Below are 16,883 nucleotides of genomic sequence, written 5' to 3'. Positions count from 1 at the left end.
CGAGGCTGCGCGCTCGCGGATGGAGAGGAAGGGGGCGAGGTGGACCGGGGCGGCGCGGCACTCACAACCGAGGAGGGAGGAGGGCTGGGGTGGCGCGGCCTCGTGCCGCCACTACCGCTACCTCCATGGCCGGAGAGGGAGGTGCCGGCCGGGAGGGAGGAGACTATGGATGGCAACGGGTACAAATTACACGCGTGCCCGCGAGCAAAAACCCGCTAGGGCGAGGATCCGGGTTTGGATTTATACCCGCGGGTACGGGTGCGGGTTTGCACTTGAACCCGATGGGTAAAATTTCGCGGGTTCGAAAAAGCTGTACCCGTGCCCGCGAACCCGCGAACCCGCAAAATCAACTGACACGTGGACCCCCACTCGTTCTAGGGTTTTCATATATAATCACTTGTTCGATAGGGTTTCCACTCATTCCATCGAATCCATCTCCCGTTCGGCCGTTCCCCTCCCTGCCTCCCCTTCACAGCCGCCGCTGCCCCAGTACCCCACCCCCTGCTCCCGTCCCCCGTCCCCAAGTCCCCGAGACGGCGAGACCCCGCCGCCCCGACCCCTGCTGCCGCCGCCAGCGAGCCCGCTCCCGCGCTCCTCCAAGCCGCCATCGCGAGCCCACTCCTCCAAGCCGCGGCACCGCCAGCCCTCCCTCGAACGGGTCCCACAGTCCCGCTCGGGGCCTCGGGCGCTCGCCGGCTCGCCCACCCCAGGCCCCCTAGCAAGGCTCGGTCACGACTCACGAGGAGGAGGTGAGCAGCCGAGCAGGGAGTGCCGGAGCCCGAGCCCCAATGACCGGCGTCCGCCGTCCACTGCCCCTACGGATCTCCAAGGTATTGCCTTCTCTATTGGTTTTGATTTCTGAACTCAGTAGGTGTCGATGCTAGATGCAAAAAGCTTAGATTTGAAAGGATAGATGCAAGTATGCATGAAAAATTATCAGATCTGCTTGGTTACTTTGTTTAATATAGCTTTTTATTTGTGATGGCCAAGGTATTGCCTTCTCTTTTGGTTCTGAACTCAGTAGGTAGTAGCACTGGTAGTTATGTCGATGCTAGATGCGAAATGCTCAGATTTGCAAGGAAAGATGCAAGTATGCATGGAAATTTATCAGATCTGCTTGCTTACTTTGTTTAATATAGTCTTTTTTAACATCCATGACATGCTGAATTTAATTTGTAGTTATTTTGTGATGTTTTCAGCTAGCTTTTATAGTGATGGAAACGCCGTCCAGCAGTAACCAGCCTGAACAAGTCTCACCACCATCCATCCCTCTTGAAGTAGTTGCCAATGCCCCTACTAATGAAGATGAAGTCATAGCAATCGATGATGGAACAGATGATGTGCCGCAAGATGGGACTCCTGCAACTAGTCGCTCTCGCGGCTCGCAGAGGAAGCTCACTTCTCCAGTTTGGAACGAATTCACAAGAGTGTGTGATGATGATGGAGTTTGGAAGGCAAGGTGCAAACATTGTTACAAGAAGCTTTCGGCTACAACAAGAAATGGTACAAACCATCTGCGTACTCATATGAAAATCTGTCTTTATAGAAAGAAGCCTGGTGAGAAAGTGCAAACAAATCTTAGGTTTGCGGCCACTGAAAAGGGGACAATATTTGCATATGCGTTGCTGTGCACACATCCTCAACCTCATTGTACAAGATGGCTTGGACGTGATCAAGAAATCTATTGCAAGGATCAGAGAAAGCATTGGTTATTGGATTGCTACACCAAAGAGGTACGAAAAATTTGTGAAAACAGCTCAACAACAAAAGGTTGAAGTGAAGAAAAAATCGGTTCTTGATTGCAAAACTAGATGGAACTCAACCTTTATTATGCTTAGTACTGCTATACCTTATAGGAAGGTTTTTGAACGTTTGCACACCCTTGAGCCACAATTTGTTTGCCCACCAAAAGATGATTGGAAATTTGCAGCTATTGTTTGTGAAAAATTAGAATTGTTCTATCAGCTCACTGAATTATTTTCTAGAACAAAGTATGTGACAGCTAATATCTTCTTCCCTAAAGTGTGTGAGATCAAGCTTAAAATTAGTTCTTGGAAAGAAGATCAAAATGAGATCATTAGGGATATGTCTGCTGCCATGATAGAGAAATATGATAAGTATTGGGCTGATATCCAAGGTCTTATGGCTGTTGCTGTTATTCTTGATCCACGCCTTAAGATGACTATGCTGCAAGCCTGTTACATTGCTATTTTGGGTTTGGAAGAAGCTGATAGATATGTTCATAAGAGTTATGATTTGCTAACTAAATTGATGAGTGACTACCATAAGCAAGTTGATGGTGAGGGTGTGGGTACATCATCTTTTGGGGCCTCTTCCTCTACTGTTAGCGCTGCTGCTGTTCTGTCCATATTCAAAACACTTACTGCAGATAAGAAGACTATAGGTCTTGCTAAAGCAAAGAATGAGTTAGATCGGTACTTGGATGAAGAAACTCTTCCTCATGATGAAAATGAGTACTTTGATGTCCTTGGTTGGTGGAAGGTGGCTAGAACTAGTTTCCCCACTTTGAGATTGATAGCTCGTGATATTTTGGCAATTCCCATCACCACAGTAGCTTCTGAATCAGCTTTTAGCACTAGTGGGAGGATTCTTAGTGAGCATCGTAGCCGCCTTACTCCAAAAATGTTGGAAGCCTTAATGTGCACTCAAAGTTGGTTTCGTCACAATCTGAAAGGTAAATAAATGTGCATTTATATTGTATCAGATTGCTCTTTTATTCAAATTATTTGATCTTGATGGCTGCAGCTAGTAATGTACACAATAACTTTTGTAGGTCAAGATGATGGAAAGATTGATACATTTTGGTCTTGCCTTGAAGATATTGAAGAAGAAATGAAGGATGAACCATGCATCTCTTCGATTGACTCGGATTAGCCTAAAAACTTGCTGTTCCATTTGTGTTAAGTTATTTATGTGCACTTCTATCACTATATCTGATATGTATCCTGCTTATTCCTAAGACTTTGGCTTGCTGAACTATGCATATTTGGATTTGTACTCCTAAATGTTGAACTATGTGTGATGTAGCCATGAACTAATGAACATGTTCTTGTATGTTTTACTATGTTGATTTGCATGATTGATGGTTTTGCTCCATTTGAATTGATGATATTATTATTGCTTGCATGATTCTGGCGGGTACGCGGGTGTACCCGCGGGCATACAGTACCCGCGGGTAGCGGGTACGGGCATAGTTTTTCACCCGTTGCAGGTTGCGGGTACGGGTTTGAGAATTGCCCCGCGGGTACGGGTCTGTAGGCTTCTTACCCGCGGGTAATGTGCCCGTTGCCATCCATAGAGGAGACGCCGCGCCCCGCGCAGATCCTGCCGTGCGGGAGCTCCAAGGCCGCGTCCAGGCGCCCTCGAGGCTGCCACCGCCGCCATGGCCCCGCGCAGACCCGCCATGGCTGCCAGGCGCCAGCGGTCGGCGCATTGTGCACCCGCGGAAGCGCAGCTCCCGCCGCCCCGGCCCTGTCGGCGCGCCAACGCCATGGCCGAAGAGAGAGAGGAAGGGGCGGCGGAGGACCCGGACAGAGCCCCACTACCTCCAACGCTGCCACCGCCGCAAGCCCTGCGCGGATCCGGCCCCGCCACCGCCATGGCCGTCGAGAGGATGGGGAGCAAGGAGGAGTGGGCCACTCGATGCCGCGCGCTCGCGGATGAAGAGGAAGGGGCGAGGCGGGCCGGGGCGGCGTGCCGCTCGCGGCCGCGGAGGGAGGAGGGGCGGCGCGGCCGGGGAGGGAGGAAGGGAGGTGCGGCGCTCCCTGCCGAGGACGGAGCAGGGAGGAGGGAAGAGTGAGGGGGCGGCGCGGCCCTGCTCGCCCTGGAGGAGGCGGTGGAGGGCACAAGGAGGGGGAGGGGGCGGCCGAGGAAGCTGGGGAGGGGGAGAGGGCGGCGGAGGGGAGAGGGCGGCGGAGATCGAGAGGGAGAGGACGAGGGAGAGGATAGGAAGGGAGAAATAAAGAAGAGAGAAAAAGAGAGAGAGAAAAAGAAAATAGAAAAAGGAAAAGGGTGAAAGAAAAAAAAGAAAAAAAAGAAAAAAATAGGAAAAACTGCAGCACTGACCTCCGAACAAAAATAATGCGAAGATAACGAATTGGCATATTCATCCCACCTACGTTACAATCCTGAAAAAAAATACATCAAACTACGTACACTCTTATTCCACGTATTAAATAAATTTACACCAACTAGAATACTTTCCAATCGTTACTACTACAATAGCAACACTATACATACAATTCGATCACCATTCTTCTATGGCTTCCCATGCTACGTCCACAATAATGTATCATATTTTAATATAACCACTACATCCTAAAAAAATAATGCGTCTACTAATTAAAACATGTTTTCGAAAATACATTAAGTAATGCACTAATTGCGCTCCGCCCTCCCTAATAAACTATCTTACCTCTTCTTTCAAAAAAAACATCAACAAAATAATATACAAAGTTTCATATAATACAAATAAAAGTTAAAAAACAGGTCACGCATAGCAACGCTGCGCGGCCTTTCTAGTTACATCTCCTGACGCCTCCCACGCTGCGCGGCCTTTCTAGTTACATCTCCTGACGCCTCCCACGCCGACATTCACAGTGCATTTCAGACGGCACCTCTGCCTTGTTCGGCTGGGAGATTCAGCCAGCCACAACAGTGTTTTCCTCTAACGCCAAATCAGCCAGCCAGCCAGCCAATCAGCCAACCAGCAGTGTTTTCCTCTCACGTCAAATCAGCCAGCCATCCGGCCAGCCAGCCAGCCGAACAAGGCGCTCCTCTCTACATTTGCACTATCATACCACAGCACACTTTGCTTGGTGCAAATATACTGAAAGTTTGAAACTGGAAATGGCCTCTCCTATTTGGTAATCTTTATATATTTGTATATGATTGTGTTTGCTGATTCAATATATCTAGTACTATTGTCCTCAAAAATATATCTAGTACTATGCTTGCTCTGTTTCTCAGAGTTTTGGAAGAATGTGGATGCGGGAGTTTGGACTCTAGACGACGTAGTTGGGGTGGCTGTGGCTGGAAGAGAGATAAGGGAGCTTATAAAGGGCAAGGGATTGAATTCAGCTAGCTGTAAAAACAGAGCCAATGTTAAATGATGTACCAAATAACCAAGTGTCACAAAGCAAGATGCTAGGAAATAGGGTATTCGTACGTGAGCCAATCTGTTCCAACAACACTGATGGTAGTCAGCTCACACTAATCAATGAAGAACGATGACCTTTCCTACAGCCCTCTAAATGATGCAATCAGTCTGGTGTTGACATGCATGGAAAGTAGCTCAAGTTACTCGGTACCCTGCTTCTATCCATGCACCATCTCTTCAAACAACCACATTCACTTGTGCATTCGAGTATCATAATTCTTTCAAGTAGAGTGTTAGGCGAGGCGAATTTGGCAAGAAAGCATCCTTAGTAAAATCTTGTTGCCGAACATCATCTGGAAACTTGTTTTTGTTCAAATTGTTCTTTTTTGTTTTGGGAGTTTTAAACAACAACTAACTGTATTACATTAATCAACACATGTAGTTGTTAGCATCTTCCACACAACTTGCAGGACTTTGTAAAACGTTAGTTGTTTAGTAAATATTCTATCTTAAAATACTCAGTACTAAAATGTAACCCACTAATACAAAGCAACCCCCATGAACAATACCATTAAAACAAATTGCTGCTTATTTCCACTCTGTCTCCCTCACATCATACACAAGTGCACCCTAGATGGATTCTAAAATTGGTTGCCTAACCCATCTATGAAACCAGATTTTTTTTGAAATAAAATCTTACTATTACTAATTGGAGGCTCCTTTGAAATCTCCATGTGAAGCCACCTAGGATCCTAGGTGGACACTCTAAAAAAATAGAGAAGTTCTAGAAATTCTCACAAAAATCAGAAACATCTAGTCATCCATCAGACTAATCTAACTATAATAGTCATTGGATCTATTATCTTTTCTAATAAATTACCCACTTCTATCATGATAAAAATAGACTAAAGTAACCCCCTAAACATGTATCTAAATTACCCACCTCTATTATTATAAAAAGAAAATCTGAAGCAACCCCTTAATCTTCATGTAAATTACCCACTGATGCCATTAAAACAATGATGCAAAATGGCCCTTAAATTTGTATATAAATTATTTTACTATATCATTAATAAAATTTAATTTACCACTAAATCTGAATCTAAATTATATAATTATAATAAAATATAAAAATATATCAATATAAAATTCTAAAATACTATTTCTATTGTTATTATATTATTATTTATGTAAAATACTACCCACGATAAGTGTCAAGGTGTATTCATGTACGATGAAGGAGATAGGAACACTAATTTATAAATAAATAGTTTAATTAAATATATATATCACACATGGAGATGTGGTGCTAAATAAAATCTATTGCAACTATATTATGATAAATATATATTTTATAGTATGTGTTAGAATATTTAATAGATGGAAGTGCGTGAGATAAATCATTATAGTTATTAGTTATATGATTTATTTTTTAAAATAACTCTATTTAGCCCGTGCGAGAGCACGAGTTGATAGGCTAGTATACATAACCAGATAACCTTGAGGTTGTAGTGTAGCTACCCGTCGTTGCCTAGGGCCTACAGATGCCAATCATGTTTAATACTCTAAGTTGTCTTGAACAGGATCCATGATGCCTCCCAATTCAATCAGTTAATGCATACACGTGGTATATGGTATACACATTGATCTAAAAAAACGAGGTGTTGCTTGATGAAGTTTGCTATATACGGAGTATATGGCTTTTGCACAAAAACAATGGTATGCACGGGTGGATGAAAGGGGCCTATACATATAGGGTGTGATTGGTTAGTTGCATATCTCCCAGCCAGGCTAAGGTCCTGTTTGGAACCAAACTTTTTTCAGAAGTCCCTATCACATCAAAAGAAATCTTACTATTTTATAGTATTAAATAAAATATGTTTATAAATGTTTTTTGACAGCTGAGTGATTTTTCGCGAGACGAATCTAATGAGCCTAATTAATTCATAATTTGCTACAGTGATACTAACTACAGTAACCATTCGCTAATCATAGATTAATATATCTCATTAGATTCGTCTCACAGTTTAGTCCCAGAGTTCTGCAGTTAGTTTTATAATTAATATTTATTTAATACTTCTAAATACTAAAAAGTTCCAGGGACTTAAACAACCCCTACGAGTTATGCAGGGCTGGCTGGAGCTAGACTTATGTAGTATTTTGGGCTATTGTTTGGTTGGCTGCATTAGATCATTTGGCCTGCGTTAGCTTTTGTTTAGATGCCTGTATTGCTAGGTGGGCTGCACTGCTGTAGCTGGGCTGGTGTGTTTGGTTGCATGTTTTGATCTGGTCGGTCCACCAGTTGTGTTCCTGTGGTGAGGATACCGCTTCGCTCTTAGGCTGACCACAGCGGAGGGAGCAAGAGCAAATTTGCTCCCTCCTCGTTTCCCACGTCCTCTCTATCTACAGTGTCAAACAGTACATCTACAGTGTCAAACAGTGTATTTACTCCTTCATTTACTCCCTCCACTGTGGACGGTCTTAATACTGAAAAGTGAAAACACGCCGCACTCCACCAACCGTACCACTTTCCTTCACTCACCCCATCTCGCTTGGTCCACCCCTTCTCCTTTCTCGTGCCCAACCGTACCACTTTCCTTCACTCACCCCAGGCAGTATGTAACTACTAAAAAAAGCAACATACTCACTACTAAGCATGAGAGATTTGTGAACATTAGATGATATGGTACACATTCTCTCCTTAATAAGGGATGTTTTTAGAGATGAGACATGCATCAACGGTCACATTTTTCTAACTTTGGTGTGTGCAGGCACAGAGGCTAGAAATATTGTCAATTTCTATTCTCAAGAGATGATGCATGGTTTCACTAGAAACTGGGTTTTTTTCACAGAAACACATGGAAACATGTTTAGATTAATGCTCACTCAGTCACTTCGATCCGGCTACTCACTACCGGAAATCGCTAGAATGCCGTGTGCCTAGGTCTTTGCCGTGTGCTTTTTATCGGGCACACGGCAAAGAGCCACTTTGCCGGGTGCCTCAACGAAAATGCACGGCAAAAAAATACACACGGCAAAATCCATGCTTTGCCGTGTGCTGACACACAGCAAAGACTTTGCCGTGTGCTTTTTTTGGCACACGGCAAAATCAATAGTTTGTCGTGTGTTATTTTCGGCACACGGCAAAGTTATAATTTTTTTTTCTCTTCTCACCTCGAAATTTTTTCTACCCACTACATACAACATGTAGTACCCCAAGTTAAAATTGGGTACATTTTTAATTTTTTTTGCTATATATAACTAATTAATTGCATTTCAAGCAATTTTTTGAATCAAGTCATATTTGAACTGCAAATGATTCAAATAATAAAATAAAATTAGTGAAAAAATAATATTCATATTATTTACCCCAATTTGAGGTCTTACACGTGAAATGAAAAGAAATTTTCAACATCTTGTCTAGGAAACACGGGCACGAACGTGTGTTCGAATGATTTTAAAATTCTAAAAAAAACAAATGAAGCCTGAAAATTATGAGATTTGTCAATATCTCATTATATCATATGTGGATGCAGTGGTTAAAAATTGAGTAGGTTTCGTATTTTTTTCACGTACGATGCTTACAAATGGAAACATCTCCGGAGAAGATTCGGAGATTTGAGAAGGATGCAGTTAGGTTTGGAGTAAAAGTGACGGTTGAATTTGAGTTCGACTTCAAAAGTTTTTCCACTCTTCACATACAACATGTGGTACTCCATATTAAAATTTGGTATATTTTTGTATTTATTTTCTATATTTAACTAATTAAATACATTTCAAATAAGTTTATACCAATTAAAATTTCAAAAAGTTTATACCAAAGTCATACAGCTCGATGGAATCTAAAACTTTGTAGTTATCAACTTTTGTATTTGACATGAATTTAGAAGAACACGTGATAAAAAAAGAAGGAAAAATGAAAATCATGTCATCTTTGCCGAGTGTATTTGTGGACACTCGGCAAAGTTGCCATGTCATCGATCTGTCCCTTGAAATGGGGCTCTCCCATTGGCCCTCACGCGCGCTCTCTCTCTCTCCCTCCGTCTCTCTCTCTCTCCTGCCGCTACCTTTTCTTCTCCGCCTCCCCTGCTCCCTCCAGATCTCGGCGACAGTCAGCGCGTGGCGGCGAGGCACGCACGTGCAGGCTGCGGCGGTGAGAGGCGCGCACGGCGGGGCGGGCCCCTCCTTCTCCCGGCGGTGAGGCACGCGTGCCGCGGAGGAGCCGAGGTACCCCTGCTATGACTCGTCCCGGCCGGTGCTCCCAGCCAACAAGGACCACCAGCGGCGGCCGTCCCTCCCCTCTGGCGCCGCCGCGGACCAGGAGGCTCCTGCCCCCCTCGTGCAGCGACAACGGCCGGGACCACGACGACGGTGGTGGGGATCAAGAGCGCGGCGGTGGCGGCGGCTCCTCCAAGCGGCGATGGCAGGGACCACGACGGCGGCCGCTACGGCCCCTCCGAGCGGCGATGCCGGACAATGGTGTCAGTGGCGGCGGACAATGGTGCCGGCGGCGGCGCCACACGCGGCTGTTTTTTTTATTCCTTCAAAATTTGTTTGCCGAGTGCTACAAACCACACGGCAAAGAGTTTGCCGTGTTCCCGATAAATGGCACACGGCAAAGGACCTCTTTGTCGACGTCTATTTGCCGTGTGTTGTTTGCCGTGTGCAGTACACGGCAAACCCTTTGCCGTGTGCCTTAGGCACACGGCAAACTGCCAGCCTCCCGTAGTGACTCATTGTCTTCCTTTCTGAATCCATTCTCACCGGTTGTAATTGCCACCAATATTCACATCCAATTCCTGTTAGCTAAATTATCTTCCATTAAGATCACTCTCCTTTTAAGATACCACATAAATATTTTTATTTTGAGAGGAATCTTCATATGCTAGATTTCTTGCGTAGCTTTCAAACCGTTATTGACTAAATTCATCCCTTCATTTAGATTAATATGTAACAGACTTGCAACAAGGTTATACCACTCGGTTAACTTATCCCCAACTAAAGCTCCTCTAAAGGAGACATTAAGTGGGTTTGAACTGAGTACTTCTGCAACAGTTGCATATTTTTCCATACTATATATTAAATAAATTAGGGAACTAGTTTTTCAGCGTCTGGTTACCTCACCATTTATCTTCCTAATGCAGGGCTTATGCCAAAACGGCTTCACTTGTGAAGCCAATGCCGGTGAAGCTAAAAAAAACCTGGCTTCCACCCCACCATAAGTGCACAATCTTACTCCTTGGTCCAAGGTCCAGTCATCCACGTCCGAATTGGAGCGCATAAGAGCAAGTTTAATAAGCTTGTCTATTAGACAAGTTCATGTCACGTAGAGACATCACAAGAGACAAGTTATACAATAGCTTGGCTGTTAGTTTGGCTATACAAAAGTGCACAGGCATTAAAATCCCAGGAATGCATTTCAAACTTGATGATCAATAGTAAACACCAGTAGATACCTGTGTTGTTGTAACAAGATAAAAAGAGAAACACATGATCGCACAACAAAGTTCACATGGCACCAAACTGACTAAGGATACACAAAAGCTAAAAAGTTGAAGAAACAAAAATGCAACTTAAATCTGATGAACAATAGAAGGCTGCCACATAAGCAACAATTACACTGATTCTGGAATTCATTGATGAGCGAATCAACAATTTATTTAGCCATGACTAGCTGACGAACCAAAGATGTTGATAGTATTGTGGTTGTAATATATACTGGGTTGCATTTTCTCTCATGGATGTGTTCTGATGATAAGTTGAAGTAAAGTATTATAATCCAAGCTTGAAAAATATTAGAGTATCCCTTCAGTTAATTTTCTCCATAGCAACTCAACCTGCTAGCATTCATTTTCATTTAGTCTGTAGATATTGGACACATAGTTTTTTTTGTCATTTTAAGCAATTCTTGAATTTGCTTACTAGCTCAATGTAGTGATTAACTATTTTTCTTCTCTTTTCAGCTCCATGAAGTCAAGATGGTCGGTTTCCAAGTTAATCTCCCTCTTGTAACAATCAGTCATTTTGATTCTGGTGTCAAGAATGATATATACCTAAACTACATATGGTAGCCATCTTGTTTGTTGATGTAGAAGAAGTGTCTTGTTTGGATGAACAAGTGAATATAGTATATATTGCTACTTTGTATGTAGGATACTAGGGGTAAACTAATGATGTAGTACATGCATATATCATAATCGTGAAGTTTTAAATTAATTGATGTTTAAATATTTACCTTGAATAATATTATTATTTCACTCCCATCGAGAAAATCAATAGCAAAGAAGAACTTATAAAAAGAGGCAAAGAAGAGTTTTGGCAGCTGCTCTGCTTTTCTGCAAATGACATGTGAGAGGATGTGCCACACAGAAATAGAGAGAGGAGAGAGAGAATGGGCCTTAACAGTGGGGCAAGCACTTTAATCCATCTTTTGTGGGACCCATCGTGAAAGTAAATTTACATCCGACTACGTGTGAACTAGCTCTATTCTAATTTGAGCCTCAAGGACCCAAGCAGGCAATAAGTACGATCAACACTCCAACCGTACCTGCAATAGCAAGTCAAAGCGCGAATCACAAAGTCAAATCATGTGGCTGTCGGAGATGGTGGCTACCTACCCCATTGGATAACAGAACATTAGCGGCCGTAAACCCTAGACTATCTCGCATCATCACAGTGTATATTCCCAGTGCCTCCCAAACCTAGACAAGCTTACGTATAGCCGTACACTATGATCATTGACCAACAAATGGTGGACGGTGAGAGATCCATGACCGCTTATCGATTCCTAGCCAGGGTTGGACCAACAAAAGATGTGGGTGTTTGGCTGCTAGGTAGCAGTATGGAAATAGAAGTGAGAGGATACACGGGAAACACAAAGGATATTTTCACTCTTTGTTTACTTTATAGTCTGCGGATCTTTCAATACTGAACCCTGGTCGCGCACGCGGCCAGGGAGACGGGCCACGTCACCTCCGAAAATATTGGTCGTCGGATCGCGATCCGACAGTCAAAAATAGACAGGGACGTAAATTTTGCAAAAAATCCTGAGTTTTGTTAAAATGAACACGGAGTTCATCAATTTAATGGAAAACTCCTTGGACTTCGTGGAGCCTTACTTAAAAAAACCCTGAACTTTTAGTAATCGTGCCGTACTCTGTGAATTTTGTAAAAAAAACCCTGGACTTTGTTAAAATGATTCTGAAGTCCATCAATTTTATGAAAACCCCCTTGAACTTTTCAGTAATCGACCGGTACTCCGTCGACGCCAAATTTACCAAATAACCCCCGCAGTCTACCAATTTTACGAAAATTCCCCCGGACTTTTTGTAGTTCAATTTTTTAAAATAAAATTAAACTGGAGGGCATATTTCTGCGCGGCAACGCCGCGCAATATTCTAGTCTGAACTGAGCCGGCGGCGAACCTAAAGTTTAATTAGCTTAATAAATTTTTCTCAAAGTTAATATTGATGACATATCAAGTAGCAGTGTCACTGACTATATATTACCATATTCAAGCTGCTAGAGTTCACCAAATAAATCCAATTATTACATTCAGTTTACCGCGTAATCCACCATTACAAAGTCAAAAGGTGGATGCATTGCTGCCTTTATTTCCTGCTGAATGAATCGTATAGTGGTGGTTGGGTTAAGAATTAAAGAGGTTGATGGAATGGGTCTTTGGCCTTGAAAGTTAAGAGTCGGAATGGAGTGGGCGTTGCTCCCCATGTGCTACATGCATGAAGTCAGATCCAGCACAGCCCAGGGCACCATATAGTCCTTGTTTTTTTTCTTGGAAGAAACGATATAGTCCTTGTTGCGACCTTCACGTAGAACAGAGCGTAGATGCCGATAATTCAGTGAAATTATGCGTTCTATTCAAACTCTAGAGTTGCAGACATGATCAACTGTTATTATTTGGACTATAATATGATTTGAATTTCACTACTATAAAAACTGATTAACAACGACCTTTTTTAAAAAGCTATGAGGTAGGCAAAAAAAAATAACCGCCTATGTTAATGTCCAACATTAAAAAGCTATGAGGTAGGCAAAAAAAATAACCATCTATGTTAATGTCCAACATTAACAGAGGCGGTCAGTTCTTATTAATCGAGGTGGTTAAAGAAACTGCCTCGCAAAATCAACTAATGTGACCACTTCTGTTAATACCCCTATTTTCAGAGGCGGACAACTGATAATGACCCGCCTCAGTTAATAGATTGAGCCCAATTAAAACCCATCAGAGCCCGGTTGCCCATAAAAATATATATATAAACGAATTAAACCCTAACCCACCTCTCTCTCTCCCCCCCTCCTCTCACACGCGGCGCGGCGGATCTGCTCTCTCTCCCTCCCTCCCTCCCTCCCTCGCTCGAGCTCCTTCCCCCGCGGAGCAGAGGCGGCGGCGCATCCCCGAGTGCGCGTCGGGCGGCGGACCCGAGCGGCCGCGGTGGCGCAGCCCCGAGCAGCGGCGGCGCGGGGCAGCCTCGAGTAGCCGTGGCGGCGCGACCCTGAGTGGCGGCGGCCGCCGCGGCAGGCGGTGGCGGTGGCACAGATGTGCTCATCGGGCGGTCGGGCCCGTGATGGGCTCGGCAAGCTCATACTATTTTTTTGGTTTTTTTGTTCGATTTTCAGAGGCGGGCGTGCAACCGTCTCTGAAAGTGCCTCATTTACAGAGGCGTTTGCTCACAGGCGGTTGCTCTTGTCCGCCTCTAAAAATGTTTTCACGCCTCAAACAAGATTATTGTAGTAGTGTTTTTTATACGGTTTTGCTGTAATTTAGATTTCATCCATATGAGACTAAAAAGTCTACAAACATTCGCTCACAAACATATTAGTTGTAATAACTATATTGTCATCCAATCACCAAAATCACAATTAATGTTCTAATGAGATCATTTTCCTTAAAGTAATACTGGCTGTTCTTTGGCTGTTAGCTAATGCTCTTTTCAGTCACAAAACGGAGCCATTTTAGACATGTACACACTACTCAAAATTTATGTTCTAGTACTAGATATACATAACCTGAATTAATACATTTTTTTGTTCGATTGCTAAACCACTGTTTGGACCAGTGAACTAGTAGTTTTGCTATGTTTTTAACGAAAGGTGTATGTGTCTATACATCTATCCATATGAATATGCATGATCGGTTATACACAAGAGAGTGTTGAGACGAACCAGTGAACCGTATGGAATCAACCGCCTGTGGAATAACAAAATTTACTCGTCCAGTTGGTGGCCACTGCCTCCATAATCCGAGTTGCAAGTGAAGTGCGACAAATACATGCACCCACTAAAGAGCATCTCAACCTCCTTCGATTGTGGGATCTAGCTAGCTTATGCCCTTTTGGCAAGAGATACGCCTTGGAAAAACCAGTCACCAATGTCGTCGCTACAAACTCCGATCCAGAAAGCTCGGAACCTGCAGCCTCCTCACCTTCTTCATGGAGCTCGGAACCTGCAATTTCCTCACCTTCTTCATAAGTGCACTTCTTTAAGCAACCAACTGCATTGTGCATCACCAGATTGGAACGTGTAACTGCTACCACATCACACTGTCATAGGAAAGCCATTCCAGGGTGACTTTGTAGGTAGTGCTGGAACCATGCCAATGAGATGGACGCGGTAACTACATCTCTTGACGCCTCTTATTCCCAGGTTCATAGTACCTTATGATGTTTCGGTGGCTCCACATCAACATGCACACTCTAGGATACGCACACCAAATTAGCACAGTATTCTTCATCATGTAGGCATCAAATTTGGAAATGACCTCACCATCTCTTTTGTGTTATCAAATTTTCTGTATTTCGAATGCTCTCCAAATTGAGGTGGAGACCGGAGAGAAAGAAAGCAGATGTAGATTTTTGCAGGCTGCCAGGGCTGGTAGGTGTGGATCCAATGAGAGGTTCTTATAACGGAGGGAAGAGAATTAATGAATGAGTGCATCATGTTACAACAACTGGAGAACACGCAGGTAGTAGCTCAACAATTAGCATTCATGCTATATGCTGAACTTTAGTTTCAATGTTGCAGTTTGTACTAGTATTTGTACAATGGGTTCATCTTTCATTAGTCTGTTTTTGCTTGCTACACGAGACCAGGACAGACTTGCTTGCTGCAATTGCATATAGCTTTATTGAAGTAAATTGATGCCAGATGAGATGCAGTGGGCCCCGTTGGTCTATCATGACCATTCTCCAGTGCCAAATAACTAAGACAATTTCATATTTTGCGCATAATTTTCTAGTTATGTTTCATATGGAGTGTTGAGACAAACCAGTGAACCGTATGGAATTGCCTATGGAATAACAAAATTTATTGCTCCGGTTAATGGCCACAACCTTAATAATCTAAGTGTGACAAATACCTACACCCACTGAAGAGCATCTTAACCTCCTTGGATTGTGGGATCTTCTGCCCTTCTTGCCAGAGATACGTACGCCTTGGAAAAACCAATCACCAATGTCATCGCTACAGACTTCGATCCAGAAAGTACGGCACCTGCAGTCTCCTCACCTACTTCATGGAGCTGGCTTGCATGAGCCCATTTCGTCCAGCAATCAATCGCATGGTGGGAAGGAGCAATACGGGACTGGGATATCCTCGGCTCCTATCTTTGCAAAAATTCAAATGCACAGATTTAGGAGCCATTCATGACACATTATAGAGAGAGAACGATAGGTGCACAGTAACACAATACAGTAGATGCAGAGAGATTGAGAAAGCAACATGAAAATCGAGATCCATCTCACCATTACCCGGAGCTGTACCTGGATGCATATTTTTCTTTCTAATGATTAGATGCACATATGCATAGATGAAAAAAAGAGATAAATTTACATTGATGTGCATTCTTTTTTGTGAGTATGCACATATATTCACACACAATAATAAAATCACAATGGTATTTATTGTTCAAGATGAAGATAAATGCGCAAATCCTAATTTGATACCACTATAAACAACAATTAATATAAGTATGTTTTTGCATAAAATAAAAATTGTAAAAAATATTTAAGGATGAGATGCATATATTTTATTTTTAATGACCAGGATGCCCATATTTTTGTGCAAATAAAAATTATTAAATAAACCAAGAATATGATGGATGAGATGCACATATTTTTATGCAAAATAACATCATTAAATTATTGAACATATGATGCCCTATAAATAATAGTTAAAATAAAATTATCAAAAATATGACGAATGTGATGCACATATTATTTGCAAATAAAAACTATTAAATTATTGAACATACGAGATGCACATAGTTGTGTGCAAAAAAAGTCCAACAAGCGATGCACAATTTTCTTTACAAACCAAGAAATTAATTAAGAAATAGTGTACATACTAGGTTGCACATTTTTTGCACGCATATATAATATATGTACGTACTAAAACTATTTAACATACATATTAGAACTTTGCCTAGTATACAACTTTGATCATCATCAAATGAAGATGAACATTCTAAAAATCAAAATTTTATTGTAAGTCTTGTACTAGATTTGAGGGCACAGGAGGCACTAGAGCTTTGCATCCATATAAAAAAAATACGTTTGAACTGTGCATCGACGGCTATAGGTCATTGATGCATAATAGTATATGCATAGTAGAGATTAGAGAGGCAAGTTTGAGATACTTCGACTAAAATATTATTCTCACAACTCTAGCTTGCCAGGGAGTAGCGCATGCAGTCAATAGGGCTCTTACACGAATATCAATGAATCACCACTAGGTGTAGATTTCCCAA

The sequence above is a fragment of the Panicum virgatum genome, chromosome 1N (genome assembly GCF_016808335.1).
Source record: "Panicum virgatum strain AP13 chromosome 1N, P.virgatum_v5, whole genome shotgun sequence".
NCBI lineage: Eukaryota > Viridiplantae > Streptophyta > Magnoliopsida > Poales > Poaceae > Panicum > Panicum virgatum.
This window is presented reverse-complemented; position numbering follows the sequence as displayed.